The sequence below is a fragment of the Macrobrachium nipponense genome, chromosome 23 (genome assembly GCF_015104395.2).
Source record: "Macrobrachium nipponense isolate FS-2020 chromosome 23, ASM1510439v2, whole genome shotgun sequence".
Taxonomy (NCBI): Eukaryota; Metazoa; Arthropoda; class Malacostraca; order Decapoda; family Palaemonidae; genus Macrobrachium; species Macrobrachium nipponense.
This window is the reverse complement of record NC_061090.1, coordinates 7,194,230-7,212,720: the sequence shown is the minus strand read 5'-3', so window position 1 is coordinate 7,212,720 and position 18,491 is coordinate 7,194,230. Positions and strand designations below refer to the sequence as shown.

The following is an 18,491-nucleotide window of genomic DNA, read 5'->3' as shown; positions in this document are numbered from 1 at the left end:
GATATGACAATTTGTCGAAAATTGCATTTTTCCTAACTATACAAACCTGAGGTCCTTTAACAATAGGAAGGTAACTAGCGGCAGCTGGGACGGTCGTAAGCTTCGAACAAGGGGAGAACGGTAGTTAACTGCTTGTCCGTATCGTGCGCGCGCCCGCGCGCCCGAGAGGTGAAGAATCACTTTTGCTTTAGGCCCATGCAAAAAGTTGCAGAGTGAGGGGTTTGGCATGAGTTGGGACTATATGTAAAGGACCTCAGGTTTGTATAGTTAGGAAAAATGCAATTTTTCGACAAATTGTCATTTGTTCCGATACGTAATACAAACCCTCGGTCCTTTAACAATATGGAGACTCACTTCTTGGTGGGAGGAATCTGAGTCTTTTTGGTGAACAGACTGGTGTTCGTCCAACCTGGAGTGCCTCCCTGGGTCGTAAGAGCAAGGGAGGGATCCAAACCTCTGTCCGATTGATCGGGGTGTGCACCGCAGGATCAATGGTCAGACCTCTTGGGGCCAAGTACTAAGAGGAGAGGCAAGCGTATCTTCGTACCAGCAAGCAAGAACTTGTTCCTGTTTGCAAGAGACAATCATAAAATGATGGGTTTGTCTCAATTTGGCATCCACTTCCTCCCCCTTGTTGGAGGAAGTGGTGGATATTTACTCCTATCCCTACTGAAAGGGATAGGATGGTGCTCTATTGAGTAGCTCACCTGCATCTCGTCCTTACCCAGCAGGGTGACGACCGTGTCCCCTCTACCCAAAGGTAGAGCGAAGAAAAAGATGGGAAGAGGAGCCAGTCACACTCTCATTCCTCATCCATTTCTTACGGTCACACAGGACTCGATGCTGTTCAGCCTGCGAGGGTCTGGGTTAACTACACAACGTGTTGAGCAACCACCACGGTTCCCAAGGAAAAAGATCCAAGGAACTGTGGGCAATATCCTGAAGGTAGGAGGTGCATGCGGTCCGGTTGGACCAGGCGCCTGCCTTCATTACCTGCGCCACGGAGAAGTTCTTGCGGAACGCGAGAGAATGATGAAGAGGCGTCCGCACTCATCCTGGTGTCGAGTTTCTTCAGACAGCTCCGTCGCACCCTTCACAGGACAAAGCAGCATAGCCTTCGTATCGGAGGCTCGGGGTGACGTCCATTAGGGAGGGTATTGTGAAGGACTCGAACCAATCGTCAGTTACCGAAGGGTTCTGAGTCTTCGCTACGAAGATCGGTACGAAATCGAGCGTCACAAATCCCCATCCCTTTGTGCTTGACTTCTCAAGAGAAGTCATGCAGTTACCTAAGACGAAAAGAAGGGAATAGTCGTATGACCTATCCCTCTTCTCGACTTTGGTTATGTACAGTTACTCAATACTGACAAGCTATTAAGACGAAGTAATGATTGCTCTGGAACAACCGAACTAAGTCCCACAGCATAGTTCGTAACTGACTCGGGCGCTCTGACAGCTGCCGACTGACTGGTTCGGAATCAGTAGAGGCAAGTTGTCCAAGCATACCGGGTAAGTCACGTGACCTTCGCCCTTTAAGAGTTATGCTGAGAGACCAAACAAATAAAATATTTGTTAGTCACCGATTCTCTTAATGCATAAGCTCAAAAGGCGAAAGTCAATTGCCTTCAAAAGACCGAGGTCTCTGATGGCAAGAAAATCTCATAGACGTTGAATCTCAGCTTAAGGAGAAACAACACTGTGACGTTGAAGACGAAGGTAGGCAATGAATGCAACCTACGTCTTCCAGCTGAATCGAGAGAAGGAATCTCAAGATTCTAAACCTGTGCTTACAAATGACTGAAAACGCTAACCGCCATTTCATTGCTGTCCGTTGTGCAATGAAAGCGGGGCGTTCTTCAGTAATGAAAACACAGGGGAGAGCCGCTTGAAAGAACTGCTTCTCATGGGCTGAACGTTTGGAAGTAGAGCTGGCAGGTGTGGGAGTAGGCGATGTCTTTCAATACATCTGCTAATCCGGGGTGAACAATGAACAATTGTACACCTCCCCCGAAATACAAGATATTTGAGGACAAACTCAGATTCCGCAAAAATCATTCGCATTATCGGGATACGATGCAGCAAGAGACTATTACAGAATTCTTTTACCGTGCGGGGTAAACAGAAAGATGAGAGTCGAATAGATATCTCTGTTTAAAATTCTCGCAATACCGAAGACGATGAATACTAGCGTCTCTCAGCAGTAGATGGTCATTCATGTATGCGAGAATCCCCGTTAATCAGAGACTTAAGTCCGTAATTGTTGGGCAGAGATACGGTTGTTTTATTTTCAATCAAAGCAGGTGAGAAAGACATAAACAACCGTCTATCTCAAAGCGGCAGCTGATACTGAAATGCCTCGGGCAATTCAATACGCAGTAGCTGTCCGCTGACAATCGTCAGCCCTGAGTTTTGCCAAGTAATCCTTTCCACGAAGGAATGCGTTCGGCTAGAACCACCGAGCATAAAAAGATATGCTCGAGCAATTATATTTAAGCGAAACGAATTTCGGTAAATATAAAAGCTTAAATGGTGTTGTTGTGACAACACCATAAGTATATAAAATTGAAACTGGAAACTCATGGGAGGTTGCAGGCAACCCGGGTTGCAGTTCAATTAGAATACTTTTCGTCTAAGTCGCAATCCGTAGAATAACCAGGATATGCGCCTACCCCTCGGACCATTCAACTGCTTAGCAGAATCATGTCGCGAGGTTAATATACGTAGTATATTTGTAGGATTCTGAACAACGATCTCCATCCTAAATTCTTTCCTCAAGAAAACAAAATAAGGAATTGGAGATCGACCACCTTCGTTCTCTATTAAAGAGAGTGAAGGAGAAGTCTTCCTCGAAGGAAAGCTTCAATGGTGAACAGAATACTAAGACGATAGTTCCAGCCAAACTGGATATTCCCGTCCGTTCTTCTCTATTCCAGGTTGGTCGCCTACTGTGAGATAGTCTTCTTTCAGCAGCAGGAATAGTCTTCTTTCAGCAGCAGTCTTCTTCCTAATGCTAGAAATTCCAGAATCGAAACGGGCAATTAAAAGCAAAGCAGCAAAGCAAAGCATAAGGCCGAGGTTCCCGATTATGCGTGTAACATATCGGGGATTCTCGTCTCGCTCACTTTGGACCGTGGGGTTCTCGCCTAAGTGTTTGGAGATCGTAAGAAACTCTAACACTCTGAATGCGCTAGAAATTCCGTAGAATTCTAAGCAGTCTGCGAAACCCCCACCGAATTCGTCAAACGATATCGGCTGGTGGTCCTCTCGATTCCGTAGTAGAAATCGAGAATGGGGCAGGATCCCTCCTCAACGACCGGGGCTTACGTCAGGTAGGAACCGAAGGTCCCCCCTGGTAGCGCAGTCCCCAACGTGGGATCCTACAGAGAAATCTCTGTAGGATCCTTCCCCTTTCCCTCGTAGCCGTAAGGAGAGAGGGTGGGGGAGGAATTGGATACTCGCTCGCCTTCCAGTGGAACTAGCAGTTGGAGAAGAGTAGGAGCAGCCATAGCCTTGCGGCGATGGCCTCTCAGAGTCTGGGAAAACGTATCGTCAGGAGAAAACGTCCCCGAGGAGGGTTACGAACTCTCACTGTAGGTAAGGGTCTGCCGCCACTGTGAACGTCGTCTGGGTGGGGCTGATCGACACCTGACAGGAGAGAGCCGATACCGTCCTCCGACTCATTCCAGTCCTCGTCGAGGTCGAAACCTCTCAGGAGGACCGAAGGAGTATTTAAATACGGTGTCCGAAGACACGTAGAAACGCCGCTGTCGCAGTAGAGGAGGTGGAAGTAGCTTGATCGACCGGCCAGAACTGAGAGAGCCTTCTTGTCCGGAGACGAGAGACTCTGGTTCAAGACAGAATCGGCAAGCTCCGATCGCGGCATACCCACCGTCGGTTTGGGTTCCCTCTCGGGCCCCAAAACGACTCGAGCAGAGACATGGGCTCTGCTGGTGAGAGCGGCGATCCTTCCCCCCCCCGGTCGTTGTGCTGACGAATCAGTGCAATAACCTGGGTAAAGTTACTCTGAATCTCGGAAGTTACAGCGTCTTGAGGAGTAGGACCGTCCAGTCCCTCCAACAAGAGCAGCTCCCAGGACCCTCCTCCTTCAGAAGAAGGACCAGCAACAGATCCCTGACGGTTGCCTCCAATCACTTGCGCGTACGTCCTGGTTGGTCCTAAGACCAACCTGGCACGTGCGGCGTCATGACGGGATTGTGAGCGGCGCATCTCTCACGATCACTCCTATATACCTCGCTCTTCCTGGCGTATGCCGAGGAAGTTGAAGGTATCGGAGAGACAAACTGACGCGCTACCCCCTCTCCCCCTGACGGTCCGCCTCCCAATCACTTAGCGCGTACGTACCCCTGGTTGGTCCTAAGACCATACGTGGCACGTGTCGCGGCGTCGTGACGGGATCGTGAGCGGCGCACCTCTCACGATCACTCCTAGCTACCTCGCTCTTCCCGGTGTAGCCCGAGGAAGTTGAAGGTAGTGGAGAGAGGCAGACCTGACGCTCCCCCCGCTCGCTGGCAGGACCAGCGTACGTGGGGGGCTGCAGCCGATCACCAACCCGCGGTGGGGATTCGATCTGCAGGCCTGGCCGTGCCGCTCACCTGTGGCGAGCGGCTCGACTGAGCACGTCGACCCCGGTCCCGTGCGTCAGACGAGCTGCTGCTGGTCACCGTATTTCAGCGGTCCCTGTGGGAGCGGCGGTCAGGTGACCTGCAGAGCTCGCTTTCGCCGTGAGACCGGTGAGCGTCCCTGCGGCACGTCAAAACCGCTGGTACCAGCCGAGGCTGGTACCGTCGGTCGAGGGGACCTGGGGGACCTCTTCCCAGCCTTAACCGTGGCCGGTCAGAGACCGTCACGTTCACACCGACGGTACCGGCTGGTCGCCTGCGAGAGCGGCCGCTGGCCTGGCGAGAGTCACCTGAGCGCTCTCGACAGTCTTCTGCTCCGTGCCTCGGTCATGACGCTGAGCGAACTCAGGCGTCTTAACTTTGGCTGCACGGTCACCCGAAGGAGATCGTACACTCGGAACTTCTCGCGGACGAGAAACCGAGCCGGTACCTGGCTTAGCAGCAGAGCTGCCAAGACCAGGCGAGGTGTACCAGCGGTAGCCAGCACACCTTGGTCCCCGTCTTCTTCTTCTTCTCAGAAGGGGAGACGGGCCCCGTTCCCGAAGGAACAGGAGGACCAGCAGAAGAACCCCCCCGTCACACAGGAATGTGACGAGCCCTTCGAAGTTCCCGAAGGAGTCTTCTTAGGGGGAATAACAAAACCCGGTTACCAGCTGGTCGCTGCGAGAGCGGCCGCTGGCCTGGCGAGAGTCACTGAGCGGTTCTCGCCAAGCCTTCTGCTCCGTGCCTTGGTCTTTTGGGCGCCGATGCGAGAACTCTGGCGCCGAAACTTTGGCTGCACGGTCGCCCAGGGAGAGCGTACACTCGGGATCTACCCGCGAACGATGAGACCGAGCCGGAACCTGGCGTAGCGGCATCGCCGCTAGCACCAGGCGAGGAAGTACCAGAGCTAACCGATACTCCTCTGGTCCCCGTCTATCTCTTCCATACGGAAGGGGAGACGGGCCCGCTCCCGAAGGAGCAGGAGGACCAGCAGAAGGACCCCCCGTCCCACCGAGGTGGGACGGGCCCTTAGAAGTTCCCGAAGGAGACTTCTTAGGGGGGGAGGCAGCCTTCTTCTTCTTCGGCTTATGGGCCTTAGAAGTCGAAGGGGAAGAGGCAGCAACAGACGAAGACGAAGATGACACCTTCCTCTTCTTCGTCAGCTCACGCAGGACAGTCGTCACGTCCTCCATCCGAGGCCGGGAGTCGGGCCTATTGCCGAAGCAACACGGCCCGACTGCACCTGTCCGGAAGGACCTGGGACTGGGGAAGACACACCATGGGCAGGACCAGCATGGACAGGCGCAGGAACCAGGAGCGACAGGAACAGCAACCAGCTCAGGAGCGGCAGGAACAGCGGCAGCGGTAAACACAGAAGGGACAGCCAAGCCAGTAGCGGGAACCACATCAGCGACAGGTACGGCAGGCCCAGCCATCGCCTCGTAGAATCATCGGCAGCCAGCGTGGTACTGGCGGCCGGTCCAGGGGCGAGCTGCTGGAACAGCGGAAGTCTGGGGCAGGCAACACGAAGAAAACACGGGCGGCGGCGGCATACCCCTCCTCGGTACGGCGGCGACCGGCCCTAGAAGCGGCAGACGGCGTCACCGACACAGCATGGGGAGTGTAGACCAGCGGGGGGAAGCAGCATAAGCGGCCGTGAAGGTTGTAGTGGAGACCACTCCAAGGTCACCGCCCCAGACCTCGCTAGACTTTGCAGCAGATCGTGGATGCTAGGCACGCCCTGCAGCCGCAGTGGTCCATACCTGTCCAAGGTCGTCTCCCACGGATGTAGCACCTGCGGTAGCACAAACAGATTAGTAAGAGGGGTTCCCTCACGCACGGGGGGGAGACATGCCCCACCCCGAACGGAAGGAAGACCCCAAAAAACAAAATACGAGGAAGCTGAGCGGGGGGCAGGAAAGAAGACGAAGAATCGGATACCAAGGGAGTCGCGGGAGAGCTTTCCGACGACTTCCTGGCAGACCTTCGCTTCCCCTACCCCCGCACAGCAGTGAAAAGTAATATGAAAATGAAACAGAATACTGCACTTGCGATTCACTTCATAGAACTTAAAGAGGGAAAAATCAATTCCCGGTAAGAGCGGAAACTTGATCCATAATAATATGATGCTATCATAAATATACTATATGAAAATGAACAATACTGCACTTGCTATTTTCACTTTCACAGCAATAAATCGTAAGGATTAATTCCCGGGTAAGAGCGGAAATTGATCCAAAATTAAATTTGATGCAATTAATAAATGAAAATGAAAAGAAAACTGCATTGCGAATCCACTTTCATTGCATTCTATTCATACAAAATAAGAGGCTCTTGCCGAGCGCAATCAAGCTCTCGGCAACGAACGCACAGGGCAAAAATATAATGAAAAAGAGTACTTACATCTTTCAATTACACACTTTCGCCCAAAATACATGACTCGGCGCGAGTGCGCCCGCCCTCGGCACCGAGACATAATTCAAGGGTTCAATTCATGAAAAGAGCGGAAATCGCCGTCTCTACGGCGATAGCTCCATGTTGATTCATAATTAAGTAATGAAAATGAAAACAGTGTACTTACAGTTTCATTTTCAAGTCAAACCAACCATTAGTAGAAAACACAATATAAACAAAGCATACGACGATGAAGCGGGCAGAGAGCGATGACGAACACGTCCTTCACACCCGCGGCCGAAAGCAAAAGTGATTCTTCACCTCTCGGGCGCGCGGGCGCGCGCACGATCGGACAAGCAGTTAACTACCGTTCTCCCCTTGTTCGAAGCTTACGACCGTCCCAGCTGCCGCTAGTTACCTTCCTATTGTTAAAGGACCGAGGGTTTGTATTACGTATCGGAACAAACACTAATTTCACTTATTTCCCCAGTTTTGTGTAAGTCTTATACACAGTTTGGAGGGTAAACACATACCAATTGACAACACTGATAAACAATTGAAGAGCGCAAAACACCACAAAACGCCGTAGTCCCCTTGAATAAGTACTGGTTAGAGGTCGGGTTTACGATTGTTGTGATGAAAGTACCCCAGCGTCTATGGGTACAAGTGGTGTGCGGATTTAGCACAGGAAATGGGAAGTTTGTTGACACAAGCAACTCTGCAAACATCGAGATGGCGTCAATCTTCTAAACTTTTTTAATCGTAAGTACAAATTTCGAAAGCGTTTAGGGGTAGTGTGCACTGCGTTGGCCACACTTTTCATTACCCTTTGTTTAAATCTTAAAATATGGCATTAATTTCTACCTTTGGAGAAAATACTTACTTCGAAAGGAGAAGTAGAGGCCTTGAGCTCCTGCTATCACCACCAACAACTTATGACTGATGACCATCTCCGGTGTCAGGACGTGTTCAAGTACTTATTCGGAGGGTGGCCAAAACCGTGGTAATCGGTGAGTTGGCCAGTCCACTCGGTTGTTTACCCTACATGCAGACCTTTCCCTTAGAATTAGCTACCCAATAATAATCATCACCATATGATGCAACATGGTGATTTATGAAATTTAAGCTACCAACCCAAACACTGGACACCTTAAAGATCCCTACGCCTAGCAGAGACCTATAGGCTAAGTAGCTGTTAAAATAGCTAGTCTAGGCCCACTGTCTCGAATCCAATGAATTCTAACAAAATAGGCATAAATTCTTCGGAAATATGTACCTTAATTCATAAATTTACCAAGGGTTGCGGTACGTAACAAGGATAGCCATAGGCTTAGCTTACTTTGGATACCCATCTTGTCCTAGCCTAAGCTAAACACAGATCATACCAGCTATCTTAGCTTTATTGAGGTAGTATTTCTTCGTTAATGCAGAACAATTTCTCACCTTCCGGCCTATGAGTTATGCTGAATTAATTTAATTGACAGAACCGAATATACTTCACATCACAACTTGTCCTTCAAATGGACCTACAGCAGTAGGTATGTCTGTAGGATCTTCTCTCAGTCTGGGGTTGGTTTACAAAGTATATGCGATGTTGTCAAGATATAATTACTAAACATAAGAATATATCAAATATAAAGTAGAAATAACATAATATAACGCAATTAAACTATTTCTTAATCTATAAAGAGCAAATAACATAATTTTTTTGGATAAAGAAATAAATTGAGGTAAATACTTTGGAGTTGTATAATAGCATATTTATAATCATGGCTAGGTATTGTTGACAAATAATCTCATAGAAAACGGTTAAAAGACATTTTGAAAGGAGACGATATTAATATGTTCATTCACTTTCACAGTAGCACCATTTGATAATCTATCACTTGGCTTTGTGTCAAATTACCATCAGTGATGATGAATGGTACAGGTATGGAGGTTTTAATACATCTGAAAATGTCAGTGTAGAGGCTAGCAGCAAACTAACAAACTTATGCAAAGGAAAAGGGTCGTAAATCAATAACGCCATATGATTTTCAGAGGGAAATAAAATTATCAATACTCTTAATTTCAGCACGAAACTTAAACAGAACTGTGGGCTTCAGCTGCAAAATTTTCTCCTCTCTCTCTCTCTCTCTCTCTCTCTCTCTCTCTCTCTCTCTCTCTCTCTCTCTCTCTCTCTCTCTCTCTCTCTCTCTCTCTCTCTCTCTCTGCCTCTTGAATAAAGCTAGAAGGTAGACTTACTTCTAGAACAATTACCAATGCAGGTGAATTTGCACTGATCCTGTTGATAACTTGGAACTAACGCCATGAGTTATTAATTTGCTTGTGCATTCATTTTGTGTTTATAATCTTTATATTTACTTGCTGCAACATAAAATGTTTCTCTTTCTTGATATCAAGTTTATTACAGATAAGTAATGCAACATGATGGATAAAAGTTGGAAGTCTCCACCAAGTTTACATATCTCGTCCCATCGCTTAGAGCAAGGGTTCCCAAACTGTGGGTCGCGATCCCGTTGTGGTCGCAAGAAGACAATGTGATTGTACGGATGTCATCTCCTTGATCAATTTCACTCAAGGTTTTTCTTCTTCTTCTTCTTCTTCTTCTTCTTCTTCTTCTTCTTCTTTTTACAAGTCATTTGAGTAAACATAAAAAATAACAGATATATCGCCTAATTATACTAGAAAAAAAACTTCTATAAACTGCTCACTCTCATACATAACTCTAACCAAACTACAAATTTAGCCTAAACTTATCTATAAAAAAATGAATTTGATTACTAGAGTGTTTTGTATTTGATTTTACCAAAATCTATGTCGACCTGGGAAAAAATGTTAATTCTTCCAACTAGAGGTTCTTGAAAGTTTATGATACTTGCACCATGGATTATGATAAAAGTACTATTCTCAAAGAAGCTTGAGCGATGGATTTCACGAGCTGAAGAGGGTAACACTGAAATGTTTCCTGAACTTGACGAGTTTGGAGAGGAAACTGAGTTATGTCTGGATAACCTGAAAGCAATAATAGTTAATCATCTTCAAAGTCTTCTTGATCACTTCAAAAAATATTTTTAGAAGAGGTGACTCTAGAACAGTATGACTGAATACGAATGCCATTCACTGCTCCTGGAAATCACTTATCATCTGACCTCGAGGAGAGACTGCTTGAATTATCATCTGGTAGAATTTTACGCCTCAAGTTTGAGTCAACAACATTGAATGAGTTCTGAAAATCATTACCAGAGGAATATCCTGGTTTATCAAAAAGCAGCACTGAATATCTTAACACCTTTTGGATCGACCCATCTCTGCGAAAATACCTTCTCTGCATTAACGTATCATCAAGAATGAATACCAGTCTCGACTGTGTTTGGTAGATGATCTTCGAGTTGCAATCTCCACCATCACCCCGAGATTGGAAATACTATGAAAAAAAAAACAAGCCCATGCACTCCATTAAATTAGATAAGATTTAGACTGTAACGTGCTTTTAAACTGATTAAAAGAAAGCAAAGAAACCATCTCTCTCTCTCTCTCTCTCTCTCTCTCTCTCTCTCTCTCTCTCTCTCTCTCTCTCTCTCTCTCTCTCGTGTATGAACATACACTCACAAAGATACTGTTTATGTGCGTAACACACACACAGATATATATACTATATATAGATATATATTATATATATATATCTATATATATATATATATATATATATATATATATCTGTGTGTGTGTGTGAGAGAGAGAGAGAGAGAGAGAGAGAGAGAGAGAGAGAGAGAGAGAGAGAGAGTGTATGTAGTTATGTAGTTGTATGGTATATAGTGTGTATATGTTCAGGTTATGTACGTATTTATTTTGATTTGTGCGCAAGTATGAAAGCGAGAATGTATATAGATATAGGTAAAATCTCTGTCCCACAGAGGAGAATATTATTTGCCTGGAAGGGTCGCAAAATGTTTGAAATAAGTTTTATGGGTCGCCAAGTAAAAAGGTTTGGGTAGCCCTGGCCTAGAGAAAAGCATTTTAATTATGATAGAGTGAATATGACAGCATGATACACAATACCAACTTTTTAACCTATGTATGCAGTTTACCTTAGTGTTTCGATAAATTTTTTCCATAGTTCTGTCAATAAAATATCACCACTGTTTTGCCATATTTTCTATACAGAAAGATGGTTTGCGAGAAATAGACAGTTTTTATCCCTTCATTTCTTGAAATAACTTATCAGATTATTTCTTCACTTTCCCAATGAAATGCGGTCTTTGATAACAGCATTATCACTGGAAATTTTCTGGTTTTGTTACAGCCGCAACAATCTCTTCATTTGTCGATTTTCTCGCGCTTTGGTTTTACTTACAGCTGCGAGCCTTGTTTCCAAAGGGGAGTGGATGACGCACGGTCCAGATGTGGAATGAAGAAGATCTTCCTTCCTGGTAGGATTCGAACCTACATACAGTTGCACAAAGAAAAATAATGCGAGAATGTTCGTCTTTCATTTGCACTTAAGCTAAAATATAGTCAACGCTGAATAAAAAACTAAAACTTCCCTTTCTAGAGTGAATGGCATGGCATTTCCAAGAGATTATTTTTCCTTAGATGGCAGACGTAATTTGTTATTCAACTGACTCATCCTCTTTACGGCTGAATTTATCATGTTCATAAAATAAATTGGCGAAAAAATATGTTAGCTATCAGACTGTTAATAACTTTGAATGTTAGTTTGGGGTTATGAGCCCCACATCTTCCCATGTAATCAATATAAGCAATGATATTAGATTATATTTATGGGTATAAGTATCCGCATCTCTTCTTTGCAATTTGCAAAATCAAAGAAATCATACTTTCTTTTTTATAAGAAAGAACCCTTACTTAGTACAAAAATGTCCGTATTGAAGCATGGCCCTTGAATGAAACTCACAATTTCAGGATACTTTCAGACCACATCCATTAGTGTTTATAATTTACTGCTCACGAAATTACAGGATTTTGTGTGGCACACTGCAGGTTGTTCAAAAGGTAAGTTCTAGTGTCCCCTCGGTTCCAGCTGCAATACTTTCTTCATTTTACTTTTCATCCTTTCCCTTAGGATCCATTCCACCTAGTTGTTCAGCTTCATTAACTTGCCGTTGCTTTCAAAATATTCGCGGCTTAAATTCAGTTTTCATCGGATGGCATCTCCGTTTCCGAACTTCTACTATTCTGAGGTTCGCTTGGTCGTTAAACTTTCTTTTCAGCTATATATTCCCCAAACGACTTTTTACTTGAGTGAATGGCTTGGGAGCGTGTGAACATTACTATTATTATTATTTTTTATCAGTCATCCTATTCGTCTGGTGGTTTTTATAGTTTGGTGTTCCGGGTTGCATCCTGCCTCCTTGAGAGTTCATCATTTTTCTCACTATGGGCGCTATTTCTAGGAGCACAACTCTTTCGCATGAGCCCTGGAGCTACTTTGGCATCTAGTTTTTCCAGGTTCCTTTTCAGGGATCTTGGAATCGTGCCTAGTGTTCCTATGATTGTGGGTACAATTTCCACTGGCATATCCCATATCTTTCTCATTTCTATTTTCAGGTCTTGATACTTATCAATCGTTTCTCTTTTTTTCTCTTCAACGCTGGTGTCCCATGGTATTGCGACATCAATGAGTGATACTTTCTTCTTGATTTTGTCAATCAACGCCACGTCTGGTCTATTGGCATGTATCACGCTATCTGTTCTGATAACATAATCCCAGAGGATCTTTGCTTGATCGTTTTCTATCAATCCCTCAGGTTGGTGTTCTCAACACTTATTACTGCAAGGTAGCTGGTGTGTCTTGCACAGGCTCCAGTGGAGGGCTTTTGCTACTGAATCATGTCTCTTTTTGTACTGATTCTGTGCAAGTGCCGGACTTTCGCTTACTATGTGGTTTATGGTCTCGTTTTTCATATTACACTTTCTGCCTATGGGTGAGATGTTATTCCCATCTATCATTCTTTGGACATATCTGGTTCCTTCTTGAGTTCTCCCCTCTGTATCCATTGCCATGTTTCATCTGTTACCAGTTCTTTAGTCCGTCTCGTGTGTCCGTGCATTGGTTTGTTGTGACATTCCTCCGGTCTGTTTATCATTTTCCTGTCTCTGTAAATTTGCCATTCCTCTGTTCTGATTGGCATTCTCCTGTCTCTGTATATTTGCCATTCCTCTATTCTGATTGTCATTCTCCTGTCTCTGTATATTTCTGGGTCTTGGTCTACTTTTATCAGTCCTTCTTCCCATGCACTTCTCAACTACTCGTCTTTTCTGGTTTTCGGATATTGCCCCAGTGCTCTCTGCTCTCGTTGTTAAAGCAGTCCTCTATGCTTAGTAGCCCTCTCCCTCCTTCCTCTCGTGTTAGGCATAGTCTGTCTGTATTTGCTCTTGGGTGTAGTGCTTTGTGTATTGTCATGTTTTCTGGTCTATGTGCGGAGTTCAGCCTTCGTCCACGCCACTACTCCTGCGCTGTATCTGATTACTGGTACTGTCAATGTTTCTATTGCTTTCGTCATATTCCGGCGTTGAGTTTTGACTTGAGCATCGCCTTAATTCTCTGCATATATTCTTTCCTGATCGTGTCCTTCATCTCTTGGTGTTTTATATCCGCTCCTTCCATTATTCCCAGGTATTTGTATCCTATCTCATCTCATCTATGTATTTGATGCTATTCCCATCTGGTAGCTTTATCCCTTCAGCCCTTGTTACTTTGCCTTTTTGTATGTTGACCACGGCACATTTTTCTATTCCAAACTCCATCCTGATATCCCCAGATACAATTCTTACAATCTGGATTAGGGTATCTATTTCCTTGATGCTCTTACCACACAGCTTGATGTCGTCCATGAACATCAGATGGTTAATTCAGTTGCCTCTTTTCTTGAGTTGGTACCCAGCATCCATCTTCTATAGTACTTATCTCATGGGAATCATGACTACTACGAAGAGTGGTGGGGACAGTGAGTCGCCTTGAAAGATCCCTCTCCTGATGTTAACCTCTGCAGACTTATCCCAGAGCTTGTAAGTACTGTAGTCCAGTTGCGCATTGTATTTTTGAGGAAGCTGATGGTGTTTTCCTCTGCCTCGTATATATTCAGGGATTCTACTAGCCACGTGCGTGGCATCATGTCGAAGGTGAATTTCTGTAGTCAATCCATGCCATGCTTAGGTTGGTTTTCCTTCTCTTACTATTCTTCATTACAGTTTTGTTTATCAGGAGCTGGTGTTTGGTGCCGCTATACTTCCCTCTGCAGCCTCTCTGTTGTCGGGGGATGGTGTTTGTATCCTCTAGGTAGTTGTATAACCTTTTCACTGATGATACACCCGTTAGTAATTTCCTCATTACTGGTAAGCAGATGATAGGCCTGTTACCTGTAGGTAATTGCTATATTTTCTGTTCTTGTCTTTTGTACTAAGGATGTTCTCCCTGTGGTCATTCGTTTGGGCGCATGGTGGTTTGTGATACAATGCTGGAGTTGTTCTGCTATTCGTGGGTGTAGGGCCTTGAAGTTTTTGAACCAGTATTCGTGGACTTTATCGGGACCTGGGGCTTTCCAGTTGGGAATTGTTTATTTATTTTTTTTTTTAGTTGGTGTTAAATTGTGTCTGTCGTAATCTCGGCGAATCTGTTTTATTCTCCCCATTTCTTCCGCCTTGACTTCTTGGAGCCATGTTGCATATCTATAATAATAATAATAATAATAATAATAATAATAATAATAATAATAATAATAATAATAATAATAATAATAATAATAATTACTTGTCGTTGGATGGGTGACCGCTCTCCTCGGCGTTGATTCCTTGGGAAAGGATCTTTACCATAATTTCCTCAGTCTACTCAGCTGTAAATGAGGTACCTATCCCTGATGGTAGGGTCCAGCTATGCGTTAAATAGCAAAACTCAGCAATGATGGAAAGAAATGAAGGAATAAACGACAACGACGTAAATGGAACCTCTGGCAACAGAGGAGCTTCATCCGGCAACCAGGTATTCAACCCAATTGAAGGGGAAGACGGTCAGGTACTTGGAGGTCGTCATCCAGCAACTGATCACCACAACGACAGTAATCAACAGCCTGAGATTGGAGCTACAGAGGCAAAAAGGAAGAAATGGATAAGAGAAGAAAATAAGGAAATATGGAGATGCTACATCAGAAGCAACCCGACGGAGAGAGGATATAGAAGAAGATTGGTCAACATCTGGAATGAGAGGAATAACACCCCCCAAACAGAGCAGAGGCTGGCAGACCAAGTAAGGAACATAAAGAAAAAGAACTGGCTCTCCCCAACAGAAAGAGAGGAACTGGAAAGGGAAATGTCACACGACAACGAATTACACGAAGACGAACTGAGAGACGATGCCACAGAAGACGACAGGGAGGATGAGGTATCAAACAACGACACACGAAGAAACACCGACGAAGTAACAGAGAGGGCGGAATGGGTAGAAAAGATTAGACAATGTATGGAGCCAGATACAGAGAGAACAAAGATCCCCTCCATGAAAGCCTACAACACCAAGAAATTAAGGGAGAAAACAGGTGAGGTCAATGAAATAATGGGCATAATACACACCACCAGTATCACAGAAACAAATAACTTGGTATATGCAGGAGCAAGATTAGTAGCAGAACTGATGGGGATTCGAACACCAACACCACCAGCACAACCAACCCAACAGAAACCAAAACAGCAACCTCCTTGGAAAAGGCGCCTGGAAAAGCAAATCATGGTGATGAGATCTGACTTGAGTAAACTGAAAGAGATGGCAGAAAAAAGGCTAAGAAGCAAGAAAACAAGGCAGGAACTCAACGAGAAATACAAAGTACAAGAGAGGGGACTAAACAACACAATAGAAGATGTAAAACAGAGGCTTAAGGCCAAAGCACATAAGATCCAACGGTACATGAACAGGAATAAGGGATACCAACAGAACAAACTATTCGGAACCAACCAGAAAAGACTATACAGCCAACTAAGAGGGGAAGGCAACCACCCAGAAATTCCTGAAGCCGAACCAAGTAAGAGACTCTGGGAAAACATATGGAGCAATCCGGTATCACACAACAAACATGCAACATGGCTCCAGGAAGTCAAGGAAGAAGAAACTGGTAGAATAAAACAAAGATTCACAGAGATCACGACAGACACAGTCAGACACCAACTAAAGAAAATGCCAAACTGGAAAGCCCCAGGTCCCGATTAAGTCCATGGATACTGGCTCAAAAACTTCAAGGCCCTACACCCACGAATAGCAGAACAACTCCAGCATTGTATCACAAACCACCATGCGCCCAAACGAATGACCACAGGGAGAACATCCTTAGTACGAAAAGACAAGAACAGAAAATATAGCAATTACCTACAGGTAACAGGCCTATCATCTGCTTACCAGTAATGAGGAAATTACTAACGGGTGTATCATCAGTGAAAAGGTTATACAACTACCTAGAGGATACAAACACCATCCCCCGACAACAGAGAGGCTGCAGAGGGAAGTATAGCGGCACCAAACACCAGCTCCTGATAAACAAAACTGTAATGAAGAATAGTAAGAGAAGGGAAACCAACCTAAGCATGGCATGGATTGACTACAAAAATTCGCCTTCGACATGATGCCACGCACGTGGCTAGTAGAATCCCTGAATATATACGAGGCAGAGGAAAACACCATCAGCTTCCTCAAAAATACAATGCGCAACTGGAATACAATACTTACAAGCTCTGGAATAAGACTAGCAGAGGTTAATATCAGGAGAGGGATCTTCCAAGGCGACTCACTCTCCCCACTACTCTTCGTAGTTGCCATGATTCCCATGACAAAAGTACTACAGAAGATGGATGCCGGGTACCAACTCAAGAAAAGAGGCAACAGAATCAACCATCTGATGTTCATGGACGACATCAAGCTGTATGGTAAGAGCATCAAGGAAATAGATACCCTAATCCAGACTGTAAGGATTGTATCTGGGGACATCAGGATGGAGTTTGGAATAGAAAATGCGCCTTAGTCAACATACAAAAGGCAAACAAAGTAACGAGAACTGAAGGGATAAAGCTACCAGATGGGAGCAACATCAAACACATAGATGAGACAGGATACAAAATACCCTAGGAATAATGGAAGGAGGGGATATAAAACACCAAGAGATGAAGGACACGATCAGGAAAGAATATATGCAGAGACTCAAGGCGATACTCAAGTCAAAACTCAATGCCGGAAATATGATAAAAGCCATAAAACATATGGGCCAGTGCAGTAATCAGATACAGCGCAGGAATAGTGGAATGGACGAAGGCAGAACTCCGCAGCATAGATCAGAAAACCAGGAAACATATGACAATACACAAAGCACTACACCCAAGAGCAAATACGGACAGTATACATAACACGAAAGGAAGGAGGGAGAGGACTACTAAGTATAGAGGACTGCTTCAACACCGAGAACAGAGCACTGGGGCAATATCTGAAAACCAGTGAAGACGAGTGGCTAAAGAGTGCATGGGAAGAAGGACTAATAAAAGTAGACGAAGACCCAGAAATATACAGAGACAGGAGAATGACAGACAGAACAGAGGACTGGCACAACAAACCAATACACGGACAATACATGAGACAGACTAAAGAACTAGCCAGCGATGACACATGGCAATGGCTACAGAGGGGAGAGCTAAAGAAGGAAACTGAAGGAATGATAACAGCGGCACAAGATCAGGCCCTAAGAACCAGATATGTTCAAAGAACGATAGATGGAAATAACATCTCTCCCATATGTAGGAAGTGCAATACGAAAAATGAAACCATAAACCACATAGCAAGTGAATGCCCGGCACTTGCACAGAACCAGTACAAAAAGAGGCATGATTCAGTGGCAAAAGCCCTCCACTGGAGCCTGTGCAAGAAACATCAGCTACCTTGCAGTAATAAGTGGTACGAGCACCAACCTGAGGGAGTGATAGAAAACGATCACGCAAAGATCCTCTGGGACTATGGTATCAGGACGGATAGGGTGATACGTGCAAACAGACCAGACGTGACGTTGATTGACAAAGTCAAGAAGAAAGTATCACTCATTGATGTCGCAATACCATGGGACACCAGAGTTGAAGAGAAAGAGAGGGAAAAAATGGATAAGTATCAAGATCTGAAAATAGAAATAAGAAGATATGGGATATGCCAGTGGAAATCGTACCATAATCATAGGAGCACTAGGCACGATCCCAAGATCCCTGAAAAGGAATCTAGAAAAACTAGAGGCTGAAGTAGCTCCGGGCCTCATGCAAAAAGAGTGTGATCCTAGAAACGGCACACATAGTAAGAAGAGTGATGGATCTCCTAGAGGCAGGATGCAACCCGGAACCCCACACTATAAATACCACCCAGTCCGAATTGGAGGACTGTGATAGAGCAAAAAAAAAAAAAAAAATAAAAATAAAAATAAAAAAATAAAAAATAATAAT

The 18,491-nt window shown here is 44.9% G+C and overlaps 1 protein-coding gene across 1 annotated transcript in view; it reads right to left on the bottom strand.

Annotated features, from left to right (window-relative positions):
* Positions 1-8,607, bottom strand: part of LOC135198503 (uncharacterized) — a 143,641-nt gene extending 135,034 nt beyond the window's left edge. The window contains exon 1 of the mRNA XM_064226125.1: positions 8,460-8,607. The gene's annotated coding sequence lies outside the window, so the exon portion shown is untranslated. The remainder of the gene's footprint in view (positions 1-8,459) is intronic.
* Between the last annotated feature and the right edge of the window lie 9,884 nt (positions 8,608-18,491).